This window comes from Nothoprocta perdicaria, unplaced genomic scaffold, assembly GCF_003342845.1.
Source record: "Nothoprocta perdicaria isolate Ctin4 unplaced genomic scaffold, notPer1 scaffold_105, whole genome shotgun sequence".
Taxonomy (NCBI): Eukaryota; Metazoa; Chordata; class Aves; order Tinamiformes; family Tinamidae; genus Nothoprocta; species Nothoprocta perdicaria.
In genome coordinates, this window is record NW_020454150.1 from 1,998,580 (window position 1) to 2,023,272 (window position 24,693).

At 46.6% G+C, this 24,693-nt stretch overlaps 1 long non-coding RNA gene across 2 annotated transcripts in view; it reads left to right on the forward strand.

Moving 5' to 3' along the window:
• Window positions 1–24,693, forward strand: part of LOC112951856 — a 97,885-nt gene that overhangs the window by 60,877 nt on the left and 12,315 nt on the right. For both annotated transcript variants that reach the window (XR_003250284.1, XR_003250283.1), the window contains one exon: window positions 13,504–13,571. This is a non-coding gene — a long non-coding RNA (uncharacterized LOC112951856). The remainder of the gene's footprint in view (window positions 1–13,503; window positions 13,572–24,693) is intronic.

Sequence of the window (24,693 nt, forward strand, 5' to 3'; positions counted from 1 at the left end):
CTGTTCAGCTGAAATACTAAATTCAAAATCGCGTTTTTATGCTCATATACTGAGATTGCTGTCTGGGTCAGGTCTGAAAACTTGTTGTCTAATTATAATTTCTATGTGGGGGGTTATTTGTTTGTTTTCACACCTTTCCTAGCCTGCAAAGGTGGAGGGAAGGTCCTTGTGCTCTGGCTCTTCCCGCCTTTCCCGCTGTGTGATCCCGGTGCCCGCGACCCTTCTTGCGGGGCACTCTGCGAGCAGCGGGGCTCGCCCAGGACCCGCTCCCCATAGCCCAGGGACTTCTTACAGCTCAGGCCTTTCACGAGAGACGCCAACTGTTTGCTCTGCACATGTGAGTAAGGAGCCTTGCCTGCTGCTGGACCTATTTTGGAGCTGAGAGTCTGAAACTGTGCTTTTCCCTGTGTTTAAGTGAGATCTCATTATCAATACAGCTTACAGGAAGGAAAGTTTTGGGGTTTTTTGGTTTTTTTTTTTTTTTTTTGATCACCGGCCTTCACTCAAGCCCATGTGTCTGAACTATATCTATTTTTTTCCCCCCTGCATTTTGTTTCTAAGAGGAAAACCACATGTGCAGGTCCTCCTYCTCCTGTCTCTGCAGATGCTGCATTGCTGTTGTCATTGGAGAGCTGCTGCCAAGATCACTTTCTTGACCCATGGTTTTCACCATATTTTCCATTTCTTTATTTCCCACTGCTCTTCCATGCCAAAAATAAGTAATATTATACTGTATAGCACTCTATAGCTTATCCCCCCCATGTGGATGAGCAATTCAAATTCAGTGTGGATATGTAAATTCTTTTTCTCAGGTCCRTGATAACAGACTCCGTCCCTCACTTCATAAATTATCCAAGCATCATCTGCATGTTTTCCGGCCATTCTGCCCCTCTTATTTAGGAAGATCTCTGGATATATTTGCAAGACCTACCAAAATGCAACTCAGAAGAACTTAGATCTCTGTTGTTTGACTACTGTTGTCTCACCTTCTGCTGCAGCTTTCTCTGTATTTCCTTGTGTTGTCTCCCTTCCCTTCAGATGCTTACATTATAAGCTCCTCCTTGCACTGTTTGTGTGGCACTCTCGTTAACACTCTTCCTCACTACTAGGTCTAGTATTTACAGAGATACAAATTGCAAACTTTTCCAGCAAAGGAAACTGCTGCTGTTATGTCTTCCCCATTGCCGGTAAAGGATCAGAGATGGAGTGTCCTTTTGTTGCTGAGGGCAGTCGCTGCTGTTGAAGAACAAAATCTGTGGTAATTCTGTTACAATTCTTAGATATCCAGTGCTCATCTGCAGGAGCAGAAAAATGCTGTGCCCTGAAACAGGAGAGTTTCGGGCTTTTGTGGTATTTCTTATTGTTCATTTAAATGTGCTTGTTATAGATATGGATGTTTCATGCTCTTGGCTCTTGACACCCCGTGTTATGTTGTCATGGTAAGTGCTACTGGATGTAGCCGTTGCCACCGAGTTTCATTGTGAATTCCTAGTTCTTGTGTTAGGAAACCAAATTAATAGTTCTTCATCTGCTTCTTCTGTCCTTTTACTTTTACCTCTTAAATCTAAAACAGGTAAAAGTCTATCTCCTCTCTAATTGAAAACAAAAAATCAGACTTTGGATGAATTTCTTTGTCAGGTTTTTCCTTTATCAATTTCAATGGCTTCAATATTGCTCTGTTATTCTAGGGTAAAATGGTGAGAACCGAACAGTATTTCACAGCGGAGAGCATATGTTAATGCTTCTTCCACTATTTACCTTTACATTCCTTGTACATCTTAATATAACTTATTTACATTTTACTGCATTTCTGTCACTTCTTATTAACCACATTGCATACCTTCGTGAAGGTGTCTGGGGGTTCCCCTCTTTTTTTAAATAATAGTTCACATATGACCCTGTTGAACGTAGCATGCCTAGTGATAGTCTTCACTGTTTATTATTTCACGTTTAATAACATTGAATTGAAGGTGCCAAAATGTTTCTTGGTAACCCACCATTCGCATTGGTTTGCAAGCTAGGAAGGCCAGGCTCCATAACCGAGAAATCAGGGTGCCGCCATTTGTGCTTCTTTATAAKCCAGTGTTAGCTTCTCCAAGTCTTTAAAATCTTTTCCTATTGTTGCCTGTGATTAGTTCAAATAGATGTATTTGCTGTTCGCTGCTGTTAGGATTTTATCAGGTTTCATTGACGGGTTGCTCTGCGTCAGTGGTCTCTGCCGTTTTCTCCTGAATCTTTTTCGTCCGTATTTTATAGCATTTCTATAATTTGAAAGTTGCTTCCCTACAGATTGGATTATGTTTCCCTCTTAATGGAAGATGTTCTTATTAGGCTCCTTTGCATATAACAAATCTTCTCCTCCCTCATTAATGTAATGCAGCCTGCTCTATAACCCCCGGTACCATAACTGAGTGACTTGTGTCATTCTGCGATGCTGCCGTGTGCCTGTAAGGCTGCTTTCCCCTCGCATGGCAGGGTAGCTTTCCCTCCAGCCGTTCTGCATCTTCCCTGTGCCTCGGAACCCTGAATCCAGATTTCTGCCCACCTGCTTCCAAGAGCCGTCGCCCTCATCTCTGAACTGGGGTGTTGAACAGGCCAAAGGGACTGTTGTTTTTGCCTAGGTGAGGGCTGGGGAAGGGGCTGCCTGGTTTGGGAGCRTTTCCATCCCTGGACGCCAGCCTTCTCCATGGACGGACGGGAGGGAACGTGGCCCAGAGCAGCATGGGGACGAGGCCCACGTGGGCAGGGAGCTGGAGGGAGAGGCCGAGCCTCCTCCACCAGCCTCCCCAGTGTCATCGGCCTCCCGGTTTCCTTGGAAGGAGCCCTCCCTCCGCTCTCAAGTGCGCCACAAGGTCACCACGAACCTCCTCGGAGAAGATGAGGGAAGTTCATGAATAGCTGCTCAGTCCCTTCTCCCGCCGCCCCCGCTGCTGCCCTGGGAATGTGCTGCCCACGCAGTGACCAGGATGGAATTCAGAGGCATTTGCAAGACAATGTTGTATCAAGGGCTCCGCTCCGGTGCTTTGTTCTGCTGTCTTCAAAACCCATTACGTGTTTCCTTTTGATTTGCATGAATAAGCACTGAGCCTGAGAAGGGGGAAACGCATTTGCAAATGTGTGAGCTCACRTAGCTATAAGAAATTGCTTTAATTGCACAAGGTGTATAGGGTTCCCTGAAGCCTGTTYGGCATTTCTGTGTCCAACAAGTAGCCTTTGCTGTTTGCTCGCTGCTGCTTCCCAGGCTGCCTATCTTCCCAAAATAATCCTCACCTGAATTCCGAGTTGCCCAGCTAACGTATCCTTATTGGGATCATTCTTGGCCTTCAAATGCTCGCTATCCACTCGTGGACAGTAAAAAAAGTAGACATTGTAGATTTTCTTCCAAGGAATTTTGTTTCCTAGGCGTAATATATATTTTAAATCTGCTTTGTGAAGTTGTTAGAAAAGTTATAGCTCCATGCCGAGCTGTCCCAGCAGCAAATACAGCCTTATTTAACGAGTCAGCCCAGGAGGTCATCCCTGGCTCCCTCCCCAGGCAGCCGCAGCTCCTGGGTGCTCGGCCAGCGTTCCTGGGTGCTCGGCCAGCGTTCCTGGGTGCTCGGCCAGCGTTCCTGGGTGCTCGGCCAGCGTTCCTGGGTGCCCTTCTATAGTTGTTGCTTTTCTGGCAAGTGTCATGTCCCCTCTATTTAGTTTTCCTTTATTATTTGGGAGGAATGGGAAGGGGTGCTGTCAAAGCTCTTTGATTTTCTTTATCTTTGGATGACAAAAGCTCTGAAAATGTAAGGTATTACTATGCTATTTTTACTACTGAGGATATAATATTTCTCTTTTCTTGTCCAGCGCTGTCTGTACTTTACTTACCGGGGATTGTTTCAGTCTAGAATGTGAACGTGCTYTTTAACTCCTGAACCCTTTCTAATAGATAGTTCTGAAATGTAGCAAGTTTAGATATTTCAGAACTTTGCAACAAACGAGTGGTCTAAGGTTTTGTGGAAGATGAGAAAGGGTCTTGGTTCAAGTTGAAAATGAGGGAGCAAAGATTCAAAGAAAGCATTTCTGCCTTCTGTTGGTGGGATAARCTGTTCAGTGCTGCTGGGATTAAATGTGGATGTGATACTGACAATGAAACTTTTTATTTCTCTGGAAAGAGATGATTTTCAGGCAGCTCAGAATCAATCTAGAGGGCCCAGACAACTGTTCACATCCCGATGGCCTGATGGCCTCTCTGTGCTTATCCACCCGCCTTAGCTTTCTCGGGAGAGCTCCAGCAAAGACAGCCAAGCTGATCCTACCTACGTAGAAATGACCTCATGTGGCCCCTCCCGGACTGGAAAACTGATCATGTTCATTTAATCTGCTGTTCGTAAGCCTGTGTGTGAAACACAGAGRTAGTTGCTCTTCCTTCCTGAAACTTTCTCTCTAGAAATTGCTACGCTCTCAGGAGATGATGACCGTACTAATGAATTCATCAATCACAGTAATCTGATTAAATGCATTGGGGAGAGGGAGCCAGCAGATGATACAAAGAGATTATTTTAAGATATATGAAATATCTAATTAGTGACTGACTCACTCAACGTTTAAATGGAAGTGTTATACAAGAGATTTATTGATAACCAACATAGTAGATTAGATGGTATATTATTTTTCAGTTGAGAGGAAGGTTCATGTACAGTTATAGAAACCTATTGAAAAAAACAGTGGCAAAGTACTGCATGTAAGAAATATCATATATATTACTTTTATTATGTGCATAGATATGTGTACATACATTTGTTTAGGAATGGAATATAGTTTGGACAGTACTAAGGATAGAGATTACCATGGATTTCCAATCTGGTATCAGGCACTTTGGGCCAAGACCTGATGAAAGAGTGTCCAGGCGTCTAAGGATCTGAGACTTGAGCAGGAAGAGAGTTGCTTCATATCCCTGAGGTTTCAGGGGTCAAGACCCTGGAGGATGGAGATAATGGAAGGGAAGCTTTCTGTCSGGGAGCATATGTTTTTGTGAAGATTACACTGTGTATAGATTAGGACTTTGGGGAGGGAGGAAGTGGAAAGATGTGCTTGGAACATCAGACCATCTGCCAGTACCTTAGCATGGTCATTTCATTAATGAGACACTTATTAGCTTTGAGTCCAGCTGAGATAGACCAGAAAGGCAGCCAAAAGGAACCCAGACACAATTTAAAACAGAGGAGACACCACTCTGATAACCTGTAAAATCTTATTTAAAATACATTATTCTTGTTCTTCTTGGTCAGACCGTATCAGTCTCGTCCTTGCTGAATAATGCTTTCCTTAATTTGGGAATGCAGTGCAGGACCCATCCTAGTGTGGGAAAAAACACATAACTCATTTTGAGCTGCCGTTTTTACTGGGAAGCTGGTTTTGCATCACGTCAGTTCCTGCTCCCTTTGGTGCCCATTTAATATTTTGTCTTATTTGTGGTGGTGAAGGGTTGCACGTGGACAAGGGAACTGCTCCGAGCCCTGGCTATGCCCAGTYACACAAAACATCAGGGGCTTCCAAGCAGACATGGAAAAATGCCCCACTTCCCTTAGGAGAAGAAGCACCAGCAGGTGGGAATCTGGGAATCTAAATTCCTGATTCTGCTGCTGCCTGGGTCAGGGAATATCCACAGCTGTGCTGTTGCTCAGTTTCCCCATCTGGTAAATCAGAAAAATGATACTTTCTGTTAGTGAGACCTTTGCTATTGATTTGTGGACATAAGACTTTAAATGCTGTTTTATTTAATCAACCCCTGGTTTTCTTTGACATTTGAGTCAGACGTGTGAGTCAGTCTGGGTGCGGGTGAGATGGCAGAATCTTTGCTTGGGCAAAATCGTGGCTAGAAGTGTCAGGAGGCTGGAGTGCTGCTCTTTGGGAAGTATCTCCCATCTGTCTCTTGTTATATTGTAGGTCAGGTTGGACTGGTATTTAAGCTGAAGGGAGAGGACAARCAAAGAAGTGTTTCCCATGAAGAGTCCTGTAATTTGCAGCTGCCTAAATCCCCAGGAGCCTGAATTTCAGGGCATGGTGCAAGGTCTGTGCACTTTGCCAGGCTTGTGTGTGGAGACTGTCTGACAAATGAGGCTGGGTGAAGACATGTTCTGTGTGTGCTGTGAGGATAAAAAAAGTCACTTTCCCCTAACATTTTTGCTGATTTATGGCATAACTCAGGTATGTTGCTGGATTTGTCTCTTGGAAATCTGTTGAAACAAAAGGAACATGCATTTGAAAGAAATGAATAGAAAAAATAGAGTTTAGAGGTGTCAACACACCTACACAGAATGAGCCATAACTGGAAGGAGTTCAGTTAGTCACTCGCTTTACAAATTCTGTTTTTATATTTGGGGTGGGGGTGAAGATTAGTGAGACGATGATCTATGTTGTTACAGAGGTCAGAATGGGCTTTGCTTGGTTCCCAAAGGAGAAAGAAGTCTTTTAACATTATAAAACCAACCTTTGCTGTAATTTGTGTGTAATACTTTGGCAGTCCCATGCCAAGAAAAGTCATTATAATACTGCCCACCACGGTGTTCATGCACTGGTGTGGATGTGCACACACCTGCAAAGCAGAAATGTCAGTGCAGCCTCTGAGCCCTGAGCATCTGTGACATACATTGGGTCAGGTTCCCGTGCTGACAGGTAAGCCTCACGTAAGGCTGGAGGCTCTTCTTCTGCAGATTGTTTTTCACCTGCCTTAAAAWAGAAGGTATTTGATCGGAACTCGATGGAGGGAAAAAGAAATTGTCTTACACACTGGTTCCTGCTGCGTTTCATCTACTGAAACGCTGTTGGGCAGCATCCTGTGGTGATAATACTCAACTGCTCTGCCATAGGCTTTTWAAATTGGCAGCTGGTGTGTGTCCTCTCCCAGGTCGCAGGCGGGTGTTGTGGTCCCCAGGGGTGCGATAGGTGAGGGCTGTGGCTCGCTTGGCCCTCGGAGGCCATCCGTCCCTGGGGCCGATCGGAGCCGAAGCGGGAGCCCTCGATGGTGCTCGGGCACGCCAGCGAGGCCAGACCTTTACATGACAACACATGGAGTTTAATCAGGGATGGATTTGGCCTGAGCCACTGCAGGGTCGAAGGGAAAGGGGGAAGCAAAAACTGGTAGGCATCAGAGAGCCTTCAGCTTGAGATCTGAAGAGAAAATAAGAAGGGAGGCGGCAGTATTCCGTCCATCTGGAGCACAAAGCTGCCTTCCTCGTTCCGTGAGGGATGCAGCCGCGGAGYGAGGCAGCGAGGGAGCCGCCGGGCTCTCGTGCTGCTCGGGGACAGGGCTTGCGAGCAGCGCCGGCCCAGCGCTGCCCCAGGCGACCGCTGGGCTCCGGCGCCGCGCGCCCATCGCACCCGGTGCCGGGGAGGCAGCGCCCAGGGGCCCTTGGGTCAGCTGAGCCCAAAGCCTTTGTGGTGCTGCAGCTGAGCTGGGCTGATCGTGGGCACCTTCTCCAGGGGCCCTTCTTCCTGGCAAGTCAACACGGTGAGATGGGTGACTTGAACAGACACGGTAAAAGGATAGGGGTGAGTTCTCACACCTGTAGCATTAAAAGGGGTGGAATTCCCTTCCTCTCCGTGCTTTGTGCGCTGCTCTTTCAAATAGCCGCAATCTCTAAGTGCTGTTTCAGGGAACATAAGGGGAAAAAAAGAGTAGCTGGTTCATGCAAAGAGCTTTTTCTAAGCAGTAATAGACCCTGGGATCAGACAGCTGCAGCACTTTAATTCTTTTAAAAATGAATCTTGTGCCAGATTGCTTTACCTCGGTGGCCCCAGAAGTTTGGAGGAAGAAGGGAGGCTGGGAGGCAGAGCTAAAATAGCGCTCTGAAATGTGCTTCCAAGCCCGGCCATACGGAGGCAGGGGCTCGGGTGCGCGTTTCCAATCGATTCCATGACAAGGTCTGGCGAGGCTTGGAGCAGTTCTGCAGCCAAGCACAGCGGCAGCAAGGAGCCCCCGGGAGGGGGGAACCGGCTGTTCCGCACTTGCTCCACACCAGCCCACGGCACCTGCGGCATTTGCCGTCGGCACCTGCAGCGTTTGCCATCGGCACCCGGGGCAGAGGCAGGAGCAGAGCTTGAAAAAGCTGTGGCAGGAGGAGAGGAGAGCGCACACGGCGCTGCCTCCCGTGCCAGGGAGATCCGAAAGATCGGAGCCGTGTCGGAGCGCMGCCGGCCTGACACCGGCCTCAGCACGTGGAAGTTGGGTAAGAAGTTTTCGTTGCTTCTCTCCCCTTCTCCCTCTGGAAGCAGGAGTTGGTTTTAGCTGTTTTCTGCCTTGCCACTTAGGCACGTTTCCTTGCTCTCACCTATTCAGTAAGGCAAAAGGTGCTCAGTTAGGTGCGGATGCAGCAGCTTGGCTAACAAGCTTCATCCCCTCGCAATTTGGCTGCAAAATGCCATATTTATTCTGCTGCCAGATTTGGAATTCATTCAGCTTCGCCCTTTTTCCATCCAGGAAGAAGGCCCGTATCAGTAATTGTGATGGGGTTTACTGGATGGAGTATCTTTTTTTCATTAAGCATTATTTCTGTACAGCTGGTTTTGCTGTGGCCGCTTACTGGGCAGCTTGGAAGTTATAACCGTGTCTCTGGACCCTGAAGCTGCAGTCTGGGAAGGCTGTTTAAAGAGCACACTCGAACTGAATTTTAGGCACAACTCCAATTTCTTCACYGCAGTATCCTCTTATACTTGTATCAAACTTGTGTTTTATATCTTTTATTTGGGTAGAGAATATTTGCCTTATTGGATTTTTACTTTTTATGAAAATGAACATTTTTAAATTTTAATTAGCCCCTTAGCAGTGGAAGGAGGTTGTAACTTGGRAATTGTCATTTTTTAACATTGTAGGCCTGTTTGTGGGGTTAAGTGAGGAGGTGTTTATAACTTAGCTTCTTTCACAGATATTGAAAGAATCGCCTCTAATGTACAGTGTACTTCACATTATGATAAAAGACAGATAAAAGAAAGCATAAGGAGCACGAAGGGACAGCAGCAGCCAGATCAAATATTGACAATCATAAATGAAAAATGTAGAGATGGAATTACATGGACTTAAGGTTAGCAAGCCCCTGACTTCATTTGATATATTTAAAGGAGGGATAAAATAAGAGAAATAAATGACCCTCCTTTTGAATTTCTCCATGGTGGCTGGAACTTCACTGTAAATTTAGTATCACCATTTAGGCATGAAGCCTTTATATAGTTTTTCTGTTGACATTAAATTCTTTCCCATGAAAATCTGGCTCCTAGGTGTTTTCAAGCTGGCTGTCTGGAAACCTAACATTTCCCTGTCTTTCATCAACCTGATAATTTGTTTGCTCATTTTGTAAACATACCTTTTCTTAAGATAACAATGGCTTTAAGATGGTGCAGGAGAGATGAGGATTTGCTTTTTCGGATAGACTAAGATGAGGGAAAGGCTGGTTCAGGTTAGGGCTGTTATTTCTTTGGGTTGGTGTGGACAGCGAAGGGTGCGGGACGGGGAGCACGAGCAGAGCCCTGCGGATGGTCTGTGCCCCAAGGCAGCCCTTGGCTCCTGGAGGCCAGCGCCTCCGCGAGGCCACGGCTCTCGGACAGCCCTGGATCTGTGGCAGGATCTGCAATGCTGGTAGGAGGCATCTCTGACACACAGGTTCAGATTTTTCCTTCCACAGGACCAGCGAGGAGAGATCTGTATCAGTGGAATTTCATCAGCTGAAAAAGCTGTTTGCTTCCCACCTGTGTGTTGAGAGCAGTAACAGTAAGAGAATAAGGAAAGATCTTTTCTTAATGGTTTTACTGCAAAGTCATTTCCGTTTTCTTCACCTTTCTTATCACAAAAGTGACATGGTTTTAGTTGCTAGACTGCAACATTGAGAAGACAGTTGTAACTCATTCCTTTTTCCCCATTAGCCTCAATGGCAACTGATTTGCTTTGTTTTTGCTTATTGGGAAGCATGGGGCTACTAAGATCCAAAGAAGTGCATTGCCTGAAGGAGGAGCATATGAAGCCATTGGCACAACATTATCTGACCAATACTGCTYCTTCTTTGTGCCTTTCCGTTAGCAAGTCCCTTTAGTGTCTTACACTGAAGGCTCCCCTTCATACAAGAGGTTTGGGAATAAGCTATGAGATCATTTTGAGAACTTTGGAAATAACCTTGCCTTTCCTTATAAGAAATACACATTCACTTAACAGCTTCGCTGGGTCTTGCAAGCCATTTCCCTTCTCAAACCAGTTCTGCTGGATGCACATAAATGAGCCATGGAGGAGCTGTATGTGTTAAGATAATCTACTTTGATGGCAGATGTCCCTGATTAACTATTTCAAGCATATCTCTGCTGCCTTCTCTCACACTTCCTTGGAGATCGTGCCAGGAAATGCAGTTTTCTCCATAGTGCTTCTTTCTTGAGCATTTACAATTCCCAACAATGACTTTTTCTGCTAATTGCTCCTTGATTTCCACTGTGTCTCTCAGAACTTTCATCCCTTTCTCCTCCTCTCTGGGGTATGTTTTCCCCTTCTTTCCTGTTTGCTTTTCCTGTTCCGTTCTGCCCCTACCTACCGCGCTTCACACCTGCTGTTGGTGTGTGAGGTYTTTGCAGCTCTGAGCTGTAAAGCTGCACACCTACTTGAGCTGTCTTGTGCAGTATATGGCATCCAGGAAGAAATGCAAGCCTCATTTATTTTTCTTCCTGTATTTCTTATTCTCTGATTTATTCTTTTAGAGAAATTAAGTAAAAATCTCCCCCTGCCACTTGCTAAGCAGGGCTTCCTACTTTCTGTTCATGTCCATGTAAATCTTTTTATATTTAGATCGCATAGAGTTACTTTCATGTTTTCTCAATGTGTTGCTTTATTGTTACGTRTTTTCACTGTTTTTTTTTTAATTCTTCTTAAACTAAGTGGTTGAGAACTGCCGTGTTTCTCTGATGTAACTACTACAAAGATATCTAAAGCAGAATTATTGTCTGTCTAGTGCTATTTGGAACATTTGCCCAGGCTGGGGATTAAATCTTTGTGGGAAAATAGTTCTACTCATGTTTGGGCTCCCATACGAATACCATTCTTTTGACTAAGTGGATCCTGTTATATTTGATTAGTACAAATATTAAGGTTTCAAGTCTTAGAAAAGTTGAGCACCCCTCCCGTTTTCGTGTTGGTGAGGGGGACCACACACACACGCTCTCCCATGTGTCGTGGGCAGCATCTGTTACACTCAGGTTTGGCCTTTCTTCCAGAGTAGTGAATGAAACTTCCCGTTTGGCTGGTGTTTTAAGAAATAAAGTTGTCAGGATTACAAATGTCACTGCTTATCAAGGCTRCCCGGGCACATGGCACGGAAAGCAGTGCCTGCAGGATCCGCCGGGCCGGGTTCCTGCTCCTGCAGCAGCTTTCCCRCCCCATTCCTCCGGCTGGTCAATATGTAACTAGGTACAAACACAGGAAAAACTTCCATGATCCTAGAGCCGGTGACATCCTCCCCAATCACTGAATTGTGCACAAGGCCAAGTTCATTCCGTCCGTACTCGTTTTGATGCCTAGAGATGAAGTGTGTTGTTCCTTCTCTGTTGAGGCATTGGGAAGGAGCTGTTGGTAGCAGTAGGAACCTGCCCTTTGTGCTAGGGGCTTTCCAGACCCCCAAATCTGGTTGCTGCTCGCAGCTGGCACACACATACGAATATGTATGGGGCAGGGAAATGGAAAGCTGCTAGACACGGCTTTTGCCGCTCGACTCGGCTTTCTKTGGAAATGCAGCAGTGTCATCCCCTCGTGTTGCTTTAAACGCCCCTTTGGAATAAGGTTTTTGAAAGGAATAAGCCTTACTGTGAAATCAGACCTGGCCAATTCCAGTCATATACTAGTACTATATCTATAGTACTAAATCAATATTTTGGGTGAAATCATTGGTTACTTATCTGTTATTGCACTCGGTTTAAATATGTTGCCCACCCATTCAACTGGTGTTTAATTTGGCCCTCTCCTCTTACCCCGATTGAGCTTCTACTTCTCTCAGTTGTGATGTGCCATAGTGGAAAACTGGGGCACTGCGAAGGGCTGGGGTGATTTTTCCTCATTGATGCAGCTTTTTCCAAGCTTCTCCAATGTGAGGAAGGGGCATTTTTTAAAGGCTACAGGAAAACTGATTTGCAGCCTGCGTCTCTCTTGCACGTGCGCTCTGCGTTTGGAAGGTGCCTGCTGCGGCCTGCCTGCTCTCCCGAGTGCAGGGCCTGGCACGGCCACCTGCTTAGGTTAGATTGGTGCTTTTGAGGTTTTTTCTCTCATGCCTGCTCTGTTCCGCAGAATAAAAACAGCAAGAGCAGAGCGGTACTCCATCGTAGGAGGAGGTCCCGCCTGGAAGTAGTTGGTGCCCAAAGGTGCAATGTGCTTTGTAGGGAAATGTGAGGGGCAKCTTGTCCCCGTGGGCAGCCTGGCTTCAGTCCCGTTAATTGGAAGTTGTATGCAGTGCTCTAGTACAAATGTTAATAATAAACTTCCTGATTTGATTGTGCTGCTCAGTGAGTTTCACCAGATAGTCTTGGTTCTGTGAAAAATATTTTTTGTTGTTGGTACAGTGACAACAAACAATCACCCCTTGTGATTTAGCTGCAGTCATTTTGCTGTCGCATCTGACTGTTTTGTGGTTTGCTCTGATGAGCTCAGGTTTGTAGAGGCCACAGACACAGGCTTTTTCTTTCTGCCTTCTTAGAACTGTTCTGTGAAGCTCCATAATGACTTTGAATCAAAATAAAGCAGGAAGCTTTGTGCATAGAGGAAGGCTGAGAAAGAGCAGGTACATTTTCCTAAACTAGTGCTTGTCTGCATCCACTGTTCTGATATTCCCAGGAAAGGCGAAGCTCAGCGTGTACAGAAAATGCCGCATGGTGCTTCGCCCCAYGTAGGCTGGGGGACCCGGCAGCTCCCTCCTTGCTGCTCTGTTTCTCTTTCGCTGGCTGCCTAATGGCCCCAGCTCTTTCATGTGCTTGGCAAGAGCCGTGCAGGCTTTGTCACACAACTGGCGCTTTATCRAAGTGACCAAGCCGCGGCCAAGACTAAGGGAGCACAGCTTGTGGTTCGCCTGGTTGGCCCTTTCCAAGGCAGCGATATTAATGAGGAGCGGTGAGAAAGCGCACGAGGACCCTGCCGGCTTGCTCAGTTCCCAGCTGGTGCCGTGGCTGCTCGTGCTGCCGCCCTGCTTTTCCCTTCGTGCTTTCCCTCCAAATCCAGGCTCCCGGTTTTCTCCGGCCCTTGTCGCCGCGCGTCTCGCCCCGCTCTGTCTCGCTCTTGCACAATCGGGCCCGTGAAGAGCGGCCCGACGTCAGCGCGGCGCCGGTGCCAGCCGGGCTCTCGTGGCCGCCCCGCTCCGTGCCCGTGCCGCCGGAGCGCCGTGTAATCATTACCTTGCTCTGGAGAGCCAAGGTGCTCCTGCTAAGTAAATGTTTACAAACAGTGAYGGAGGCTAACTTTAGGGACGGCAGAGAGAAGCACTGTTTAAAGCCTTGTTTCTCYTTTATTTATTTTAGAACAGAGCGCTGTGCCTAGGAGAGAAGCAGCCGATGAGTATTTTTCCTTCCCCAGGTCGTGATCAGAGGTAAGTGCTGAATCTTTGGACTTTCCGTGGCCTCGGGTCTCCAGGTTTAGGGAGGAAAAGGCTCACTTAATACCTTTTAAATGGTCTTGTGTCAAAATAAAAGGCAAAGAGTYGGGTGGAAGAAGGAATGTGGTTTTTTTGCAGCACGGTCAAGCTGCCCTGCTGCTTCCCGGCCGAGGGGCTTGGCAGGGCAAGCAGTGCCACGCTGCTTGTCTGCAGTCGCACACAGGTCACTGTGAAGTGGCAGCATGTTAATTTGGATCAGAAGCAGCTTTCTGATGCAACTCCTGGGTGAGATGGGAAAGAGTGCTTGCTTATTGCTAAATATTATTTTATTTAAATAGATTTACTACTTGCATAACTTGCGGGCAGTATTCAGGGCAATGTTGTTCAGGATCCATTAAGTGACTTTGAAAAGGAATGGGAAGGAAGTAGGCTAAAAGGCTTTTAGTTTCAGATTTTACTTTTCACAGAATCTCTGACCCGTGCATAACAGCTGTAAGTTTCCTTTGGGGATGACTATATTTATGTTGCTCCCAGCGTACTGGAACTGCATTCATGACTTAAGCCCACAGGAAATATCATAAATGTAATTAAAAATAGAAATATTGGATTGGGTTTCTATGTTGAAGGGAGGGAGTCCTACTTTTTTTTCTCCTTGGTTCTCTGTGGATGAATAGTGAGGGAAGGTAGTTCTTACAGGGTGTGTTTAGGTAAGGAACTGGCTTATATTAGAGTAGACCATACTGTAATGTAGCAGAAAAGCACTGGTCCTGCCCAGGTGTCTGATGCCAGACTCAGATTTGGGCTTCTGTGACATTTATGGCTTCCAGGTGCAGCTAAACTTTGAAAACCTCAGTCTTGTGTTAAGAGTGCAAGTTTGTACAGCGGGCGCTGCAGAAGAGAGCTGATGTTGTTGCGCCTCAGTTGAAAGGTTCCTGCAGCCTTTGCTTGGAAATAGCAGCAGTGACCTGGTTGTGTGTGTGTGTGCGCGCGCTAGGGAAGTCACATCTGAACTACCTTTTCACCAGAAGGCCTGGAGTGTTCCCGGTGGGAGGGTATCTCAGCTTGTCTCCTGTGAGCAGAGCTTTATGGCTTTGGCTGTGCTGAAAATTAGAGGCAGGGGTGCAGGAGGGAAGGCACGTAGCAGAGCAGTGCGTTTCGGGATGGCTCTTGTGCTGCTTCTTGTGGAGGGAAGTTGCTCCCGGCTGGGGCTTAGTGCTGAAACATAGCAGGGGGAAGGGGGATGCACTGCAGCCCAGCCCTGCTCATGCTGCTGCTCTCTGCTTTCTCTCARTTCAGAGCTGAACCCCAGCCCTGATTTTCCTGGGAAGCCATAGATGAGCCTGGGGCCGTGGGTCAGTCAGAGGGTTTTTTCCAGCACAAGGCTCTGCAGCCCCACTTTCCTTTGGCAGCCCTTTTCCAGCCCCCTCGCATCGCAGCTGTTTTCTCTTTCCCTCAACTCTAGCCCTGATTTCTCCTGGAAATGTATAGACACAGACCTCGGGTTCTTGTCAGATAAAAGTATTTCAGAGGGTCAGAAAAGAAGTAGGACCTGTGTGGTGTGTCGCTTCTTTCACAGGTCGCCCTTTCAGTGAGATACAAATAGTAAATCTTGTCTCCTGTAACCCTTTGGATGTCAACTGTAYAGCTACAGTCTGCAGAGACTAGTAAAGGAGCAAAAATAACTTGAAACACAATACAAAGATTTTTGTGCTAGTAATAAAGTGTTATGGGGAACAGAAGGGTGATAGAAGCCAGGAGTATTTTTTTGGAAACTCGAGAAAAGAAAAAGAATAAATTATATAAAAATCTGTAATGGAGTAGAACGGTCATAATGACCAAATCAGAATCCTGYCCAGATTGAATAGTTGTGTTATTCCATAGCCACTTTGTGTGGAAAAGAAATATATTAAATGAGGAAATGAAGATATCATTAGTGCTATGTATTATATATTGTACTAATGTCCATGTATACATGGCATCAAAGCCAGAACAGCAAAAGGAGAATTATTTCACGCGATAAACCTGATATACAGCTAATCTTCTGCCACTGCACCTTTAGATTCACTGACACAAAGCCCAGGGAATGGGGAAAGAAGACAGAAGTGCAGAAATAGGAGCAAGATTACAGAGCTGACAAGAAAAAAGTAGTATAAAACACAAGTTCTCTTAATCACTGTGTCTAATTACTCAAGTACAGAAAAAATACTTWAAAATGGACCGTGACGTAGAATATGTAGTCAAGTAGGCCGTGTAGAACCCCTTTGATTTTACATGAAAGTAACYGTATTGCAAACTGCAGATTGACTTCACTAATTTCACAGGGGGCTTTGGCCTTTCTGTGGGCTTACCCGTGATTAATCCAGTCATTGTTTTAGCAAAACTTTCATTTTGGTTGATAGTATTTTAATGTCTCCTGCAGTGAGAGGCCTGTGCCAAGAATATTCCACAGATAAACTATTAAAGAAAGGAGAAGGGAGAGCCAATTCTAAGAAACTTTTATATAAGCTTTTACTTGCCTGAGTTAACATGATCTTGCAGCTCTATTCAGTCATAGCTGAAAAAGAGGGACAAATTATTCCTTTTCTCTTCCATTTTATACCTCRTCTTTTTCTCAGGTCCTACCTGGGTCTTTTGTTTTGTCCTGCCAGTCAGATCTTTGTCTGCCGACGTTTCTTTGTTCCTCATCTCCTTGTCTGGAACAGGGTATAGTAGCCAATTCCTCTTGTAGGATTGATCCAAGTTTGTTAGTGAGATTCTGTCATGCAGCAGAAGGGCATGACTTAGGGTGCCCTAAGTGGAAGGGGCACTTTCTGTCTTTTAAATCCATCATCTATTTGTCAATTGAATGGCTTATCTTCAGGCCTTGTCGCCCTTCTTGCCATGCATGTAAATAAATATAGTCTTGTGATGGGGAAATAATGTGTTCAGTAAATCAGGAGCTTTTTTCCTATTTTAATGTGGAAAAATAACTTGTTATCATTAAGTTTTCTACTGCAAATGCAAATACATATTTCTCCTTTCTTTCACCTCTCCAGCAAAATGAAACTCAAGTCATGATTCATGTGCGTATATTTTACAAAAACAGTATTAGTGTCTCAGATTATATTTTCTGTGTCTGACATTAAAGTTATTGATGCATTAAGGGGCTAAGKCACGGGCGGAACTGCCAAGACCTGTCCTAAAACCATGCTTAAAGGCTTGGAAATCAACTTAGGTTGTGATTATGGAGAACTGGGAAGGTTTCCCAGAAAGGACCTGTCCGTTCCTGAGTCAGAAGAGATGAATATTGTTTCCAATTACATTTAAATCCATCCCTGCAACCGCGATGCCCCAGCTGCGAGGACCAGCTGTCCCTAAAGGAAGGTGAGTTGGGGACAACCCCAGCACGGGCAGTGTCTTCTCCCATGGACACAGCCTCACGCGGCCTGAATGGTGCTGGTAGCAAGGTCTGTGGAGCCCCAAGCAGGGTGAGTGATGGACCAGGCTCAGGGGCCATCCAGGGAGTTGCTCACAAGGAACCGGAGCCAGAGACAAGGTTGGGTGAAGCCATGGCATCCACAATGGGAGTCTGTCCAGGAGAGTTGATCCAGGAGGCAGGGCTGGAGCAGGGCTGCAGGAGGCATCCCTGGAGGGATGACTAAAGGCCCAGGGCTCAGTGGACCTTAGGCAGGGGATGGTGGCTGCCCCAAGGGGGACCCGGTCAGGGCCACAGAGGCGACTGGTGGCCGTAGGGCCCTGCCACCTGCAGTTACGTAGCGAGACAGATGAACRAGGGGAGAGGCTGCCTGGCCCAAACCCTGATGTGCATCGAGTTCAGAGCATGGGCACGGTGGGTGCCATGGCGGAGCCCCTCTGCACCTCCAAGCTGGAAGAAAAGAGTTTCTCATCACGTGAACCTCAGAAATTGTTGTCATCTCAAAAAGACACTTTATTCCAAACAACATGGACGGTGTCTTGCTTGTCAACTGCTCCGAGGGACAGAGGTATATTTTTAGGAGTACACACCTTTAGTATTTTTTTCCTTTAATCCCATAAGCAGCTACATCTAAACTTCCTAAGATCCAGGCAGTTGTCTGTTTCAAGGGCAGATCGAAAAAGCTAATGTGACATATTTGTCTTTGACTTGAATTTCAGGTAGGGTAGATTTCACCCTTGGCAACATAAACATTCAAACCAGCTAGAAATCTAAATCTGCTGCAAAGAAAGTGTGTTTTTTAGGTTTGAGCAGATCGTACCTTCAGCTGCCTGAAGGGCACATCTTCCCCCTGCCCTCAATTGTGGCAGCATTTGGTTTGTTAGGGGAGATTTATACTGGGAAGCTCTTCCTGTATAAGCAAGCAAATACTGAAGGGWGTTGGGATGAATGCCTGCTTCAATCCTCAGTCTGTCCTAAGGCTGCTGAAGAGGATGAGGCTTTCCCTCAATGATCCCCAGAGAAGTTGTTCTGTACCCATTTTTTTTTCTAGAAGAACTAAGGTAATCTAGATTCCTACTACCCAGTACTCAGTGGAGAAAGGATAGAAGAAGCTGAAAGGAATTCTGGTTTTTGGGATGCTTAGTAGGTGTAAGAGAGTCCTTCAGTAGTGACCCATAAAGGAAGGCTAGGCAAGAGATGGTCCTTCGGAGTTGCTAGAAACATAAATCTTTGGTTAAAACTGGCTGGCAGGTCTGAAAAAGGCACAAATGAAACAACTTGGGGGCGGGGGGGGGGAATGTAGGAAGAAGTGATCACCTTCTATACCATTATTAAGATCAAATTGACATCTGTTAATTTATCATTGATCATTAATCTGTTAATTTATCATTGATCATATAGGCAGAGATGCAGGGATGAAAACTGACCTTCATCTTTCTTTATCTGTGAGCGTAAAAGAGATGGGAAAGGGGTCTTCTCTCTCCTGGCATTTTTCAAAATAAATTTGTGAGCAAACATGTTTGGTGTTTGCTGTCCCCAGGSAGCATTGCAAAACGTGTGGCGCTGGCTGCCGCCTGTCCTGTTTGTTGTCTCTACAGTGTTGTAAAGYGAAGCGAATCGATGAAACGGGCAAAGAATCAGGGGCAGGGCCCGGTGCACAGAGGAGCCTTGTGTGCGGTGGCGACTGAAGAGCTGGGTGAGARATTCTTGCCTGGCATCTTGCTGTCAGTGGTGCTGGATTTGCTGCGTGTCTGCCCAGAGGTTACGGACCGTGCGGGGACGGCGCTATCGGCGCGGAGCTTTGCGCACGCGGATCCAGCCTTGGCCAAGGAGGTATTTCAAAGAACGCAAGCTAAATAAAGGAGCACCTTGCTCCTTCTCGGTTGTTCAAGAACCGTTTAGGCCTGTTCATGCCACAGATGCAACCCATGTTAATACGGTCTTAAAGCTGAGGAATTTTGAAAATTGTACAACAAAAAAGCTTATGTCTGGCCATCTGGCACAGCGCAGGGTGGCGTGGCCTGGCTGGCATGGGGCAGCATTAAAAATCTGCCTGTCTTATTCATTTGAAGTCATTTCCGAGGTTCAAGTGAACACTTTGCAGTACGGCCCAATAAATGTCAGAGACAGCTAGGAGAGGATTAATAGACTTGGTTTCTGTKGGGTAGGAAGTCAGGACTCCTATAGATTTGCTTGGAAAGATGGGATTTTCCTCCTTTTTTATTTAACTTTTCAAGATTGGATTATCCAGAAACTAAGGCCATTTACTTGAAACATTATTTACCTTGCTGCTCATATACGCTTTTAAGCTACTGAAAYAGAGCATATCGAGAGGATTGTGTCTAAGAGCATCTTAGGAATTATGCCATTACACAGTGTGACTCTAGTGAACTAGAGAAAATATTGCAAAYACTCTTGCTATTTTTGTAACTGCTACAGCTCTTAAATTAGATACATCCAGGTCCCTTTGGTTTCTCATAATAGTTGGTTCTATTTTTCAACTGGCTTTTGCAGAGGCTATAAAGCAGGTTATGAGTATTAGAAATAGAGGGGAAAAAAAGATACAGGCTGGTCCAGAAATGCCGATCTCAATCTCAGTCATGATAAACCTTTTTGTGTTTAATTTTCTTGGACATTATTCTAATGAAAGTTATTTTCAGAGTGTGCTTTAATTGACTGATCTGCAAAAATTTTCCAAAAAGATGTTGATACCTGTGCAGTGAATTAAAACCTGCAGATGATTGGCTTGATTTTCCTGGCATGCTTTCATTAGAGCCCTTAGAAACAGCCCGCTGATCCTGGTGGAAAACCACTGCTGTAAAATTGTGTAATTCCGGGGCTGCACCTCAGCTCGCGCTGCAGGGATTAAAGTGCGTTGGACATTGAACACAGAGATCACGTAGCGGGGTCGGAAAGGCCCCTGTGGCGCGTGCAGCCTGCTCAGGGATCATTACAGAGGCTTCGTGGTTATCCAGATCTTCACGACAGAAAAACTCGTGTTCCTGTTGGCACTAACCCGCAGAATTTCCCCCTTTCTTTCCAGTGCTCTGTGGATTCCATGCTGGAGCTGCGTAGGTAGGACTAGCTGTTTAGGAAGATATTGCTGATCTCAGTGCATCTACTTGTGGCTGTGTGAGCCCCTCAGTGATGTTTATGTGGGAGGAAGCTTCTCTCATAAATAAATATATACATTTGTTTTTTCTGAGTGGAGAAGTGGAGGTTGGGAGGTTTGGGCAGGGAGGATGGGAGAGAAGAGGTCTAGCCTTGGAGAGAGACACTGAAGTTTGGACTTTAGGCAGTGAGCAAAAGTTAATCGTTTTCCTGCACGTGGGCAGCAGTGTCTGGTGTTCTCCAGTGGAGTACGCTTGAAAAGACTATCAGCAAGTGTCCAGGAATCCTCAAACCTCTGTAAAGTTTTGGAGATTGGAGGAAAATGTGATTTGTGTCTGATGAAAACTAGTCAAGAAAATCTCAGTTATTCTATAATCTGTCCTAACTTGCTGAGAGTTAAGATTTCGTTTTCTTTGTGATTAGTGGGGTATTGAGAGGTTTCCAAAATCTGCCTTTTGCAGCTTGAATGGAAATGATTTGTTTACTGGCATAGAGGCCACCAGAAGCTAAAAAATTAAATGGCTTTAGGCTAAGTATAAACAAAAAATCTTGTCATCATAATCATCATCCCTCTACAGTGGACAAAGTAGAGAGGCTTGGAGCCTTGCGGCACTGCCTTGTAGAATGACATGTTGGTTTTTCTGAGAGACAAAATAAATAGTTGTCTCTCCTAGATATGTATCCCACAGTTTTAGGAGGCTCTCTATTTAACTTACTTGGATTCTTTTTTGGTGGTGTGTTTGTTTTTTGTGAGGGACAGCAGTGGATGCAGTACTGATTCTTTGTATGTAATCCGTATCCACAAATGATSTTTTATTCACCATTTAGCAAGTTGCAATACATTGCATATGTATTTTTCTTTCTGAAAGACTTCAGTGCTCTTTTCAGTTTTAATATTAAAGACATGGATATTCTGTTATGTTCCTGAAATGAACATATGAAATGAAACAACACTGAGCAAATCTTTGTCCATTACAAGACATGAAGAATACATACCCMCATACCCGTTGTGGGTTGGGTTTCTTGTTCATTTAGTAGGGGAATGGTCTGAGCATAATAAACCATTTAAACCATTTTCTCCCTTAGCTCCATTGTTCGCATCCTGTCACCATGAGGCAGAGGGAAGAACAATTTGTAGAGACAGACAGGAGACTTAGTGCAGCCACCCAGTCAATTTGACTGAGAGATACTAGGCATAGTGAAAAAGCAGGTTAAAAAAAAATATAGGCAATAATTGGCTCTTGTTTCTGTTTTTCTTTTTAGCTTGTTACTGTCAGGAGAGTATTTGTAAAAGGTGCTTTCTTTGCCTTATGGTAGAGGCAGCAGCTAAATCAATCAGAGTCAGGCCCCTCGCAAAGCTCTTTAATATCCTGTAACATTCCGGAGCGTTGGCTTTTCAGCGTCTTCCTGCAGAGGTGTKTGCAGCGCGCTGTCAGCTCCTGTTCAAATAACTCCCGTGGAAATGTGTGCTAGTGTGTCATCCTGTCTGCAAACCTGCTTCTGCCGGGCACCGGCAGCGGGAGGGAATGCAGCCCGGAGCACCGCRGGACGAGCCGGGAGCGCGGCCGTGGCCGGAGCCCGCGCTGCCTGCGCTGCCGCTGCCCAGGGCATCGCGGAGGAGCCCATTCCTAGGTGTGTTGCAGGGGCTCAGGCAGGGCGCTGCAGCCCCAGCACCAGGCACGTGCACATAGGCACCGAACATGTTCCCAGGTTTGGGTCTTTGCTCTTCTAGCATGGTCATGTATTATTTTTGCAGCATGGGGCAGTGTTTTTCCTGCGCCCGCGTGCAGATGGGTGCCCGTTTCAGGCCTGCGGTGGCGGTGCCTCGGTGTGTGTGCTTGGCTGATATGCCTTTGCTCCGGCTTGGCTTTTATTCCCGCTAATGAGATCAGTTCCCAGAGCRAAACTGAGCCACGTCAGGGCAGGAGAAGTGATTTACGGCCGCCGCCTACATTGCAGGGGGCCTACATTGCAGGGGGTCGTTCCCCTCGTCCTGCCAGCCGCGTGTCTGAAGGCGCCGCAAACCTGTGCCAGCCCCAAAAGCAGCGAGTGGCCGCGGCGCCGCGTGCGCCGCTCCTTCCTCCCCGCGCCCGCTGCCTCCCCTTCCGTCGCGCGGCCCCCACCTCCCGCTACCTTGTGGATGCGGTTTCCGTGCGGGGCCTCTCCCTGGCGCTCCCTCCGGATCCTCCTGCCTCCCAACAAAAGGAGAGCTTGTTGCCGGTRGAGCAGCACCTGCCCGTGCTGTGGCCACGGGGCAGGGGCCGCGGGGGGTCTGCAGCGCTGCCGGGGCGCGCGGTGCCGACGGAGCTCCCACCGTGCCCATGGAGCTGCCGCCGTGAGGAGCGAGGGCGCCGAGCGGAGCCGCGCGGCCCCGCGCTGCCCGAGCGCCGCCGCTCGCTGCTTCTCTGCCTCCCTCTGCGCGCTGTATCCCCGCTCTCCTCTCTGGCATTTGCGACATGGAAGCGTTCCAGGCGGGAGCGGCAGGACAAGACGGTCGCTGGGAAGCSGAGGGCTGTGCCTCTGGGCTGTGCGTGCGGGACCGCGTGCTGCCCGCCGCCCACCTGTAGCTGCGGTGGGTGATACCAGCTCGCTCAGCGCTGCTCCTTGTGCTCCACAGTGAGGTCCTCTCTTCAGTGTGAATTTATTTACGTTTTTCCATTTCTCTGCACTTAAAATTCTTGCATCCGTATGGTTCACAAAATGCTCTGAGAGGTTTTGGTGACACTGAGCGAGGCAAAGGCAGCCCCTGCTGCCTGTAACAGTTCAGCCACCTACCAACTGTGCAGCCCAGCTGCCTTTGCAGGGTTGGCCAGCTCACCTCGTGTGTGATTTTTGTGAAGAGGTTTTGTATCATTCCTTGCTTTCCCTTCGGCTCCGTGTGTGTCCTTGGGCTGCCGACGGCCAGAGTTGTCAGACAGGACCCCTTTTGAGAGAGCACTTCACTGGAAGACATGACTTTTAAAGGTAGGAAATCTGAACCTGCATGTTTATCTGTGCTGTTCCTTATCTAATTGCTACCCTTAAGTAAGTACAAGGCAACATGAAATTTTTGGTGCGTTGGTGTTTGTGTGTTTAACAAGTCGCTGTCTGCAGGGCTCTGCAGTGATCGCGTTCGGCAGCGCCCTAAGTGGACTTGGCAGGGCTCGTGCCRGGCGCTGATGAGGCTGCTGCCTTCCTCCCTCATTACGCTCTATGATGCTTCCCTCTCCTCCCTCTTCCTCCTCCCTCTGCTCCCCCTTTCCCTTCCTGATAGGATGTCTCTGCCTCTAACTTCATGCTGGGTTGAATTCAGCTTCTAAATGTGCTGGAGGAAAGAGGAGATGTGCAGGAAAGAGGAGATCTGCCTTTGTGGAGCGGCAGGCTCGCGAATGGGCTTGAGCGGTGCAAGGAGGCTGCTCGTGAACGTGCGCCTTCCCCTCGGCCGCGGCGTGCAAGGAGGTGCTGCCCTCACCCTCCCATGGCACCCGCTGGGTCTCTTGGATAGCTGAGCATCTGGGGGATGAACAGATATTGGCACTATCGGCACCCAGTGAAATCATTGCAAAATGAGAATTGTTGCATAGGGCAAACTAAAAAAAAAACCAAAAAAAACACGTCTTTTCTGTCCCTTAGTACTAATAGAGCTAAATTTTTCTGATGGTTTCTCATACAGCAATCTAAATTCTCATTTTCCTAAGAGCAAAGCTAGTTGCGTTAATATAATATTTAACAGCTTGACAGCTTGAAAACTTAGAAATAGATTTTTTAAAGTAAGCCTTTTTTTTTTTTTTTTCCTTCACCACAAATTAGTAAAAGAGCCTTTGGGTGAGAAGGCATAGGGATTTCAGTTTTCAGGTTTTTTAAAACGAATTTGACTTGGAACATATTTTGGTCAGTAAGAAATTTCTTGATCCTCCTTCTGTGATGCAGCTGCCATCCTCCTGGTGAGGGTACCTTAAACAGGTTTTGGGGCTTTAAAAATATTCTTTAATTAATTAGTCAAGTTTATGCAGATGCTTCCGCAATAGGGCCAAGCTTGGCAGTTGTAAAAGGCAAGAGCTTGGCTCAGAGCGCAGATCAGGAACTTCTCACAGGGCCTCTTTTCTTAAGAGGTTTGGTCTTATGCTCTTATTTTTTATTATTTTTTTTTTAAGCAGATGGGTAGATATGCTGCTTTGTAAATAACTGTGTAAATGCAGCTCCTGCTGACTGCAACCTTCCCTCTGTAATGTGGCTACATGGAACAAGAGACATGATCCTCAGTTCCCTCCTCTGCCCTTCCCTCCTCAGCTGCAGCTGTTGGAGGATGGCGAAGGGTGCTGTGCTCTGCTAAATGATGTGTTGTGTTTTGGGTTATTTCGAATTGCAGTGAATTTCTTTCCTCTTCATCGTGCTGTTAAGACCTGTTCCTAAGTTCAAGAATCTCAGAGCAATAATGTGGAAGTACACGTTGCCAGGTGAGTGTAACCGACACGCAGGGCTTAGGTAACACATCAAAGGTGGAATGCYGATAGCTCCAGGACTCTTGGGTCTTTCTTCACTAAAAGTTTTCACTCAGCCCCTCACGTGGCTTTGATTATTTGAAACAAATGGCTATAAAMACACAAATAA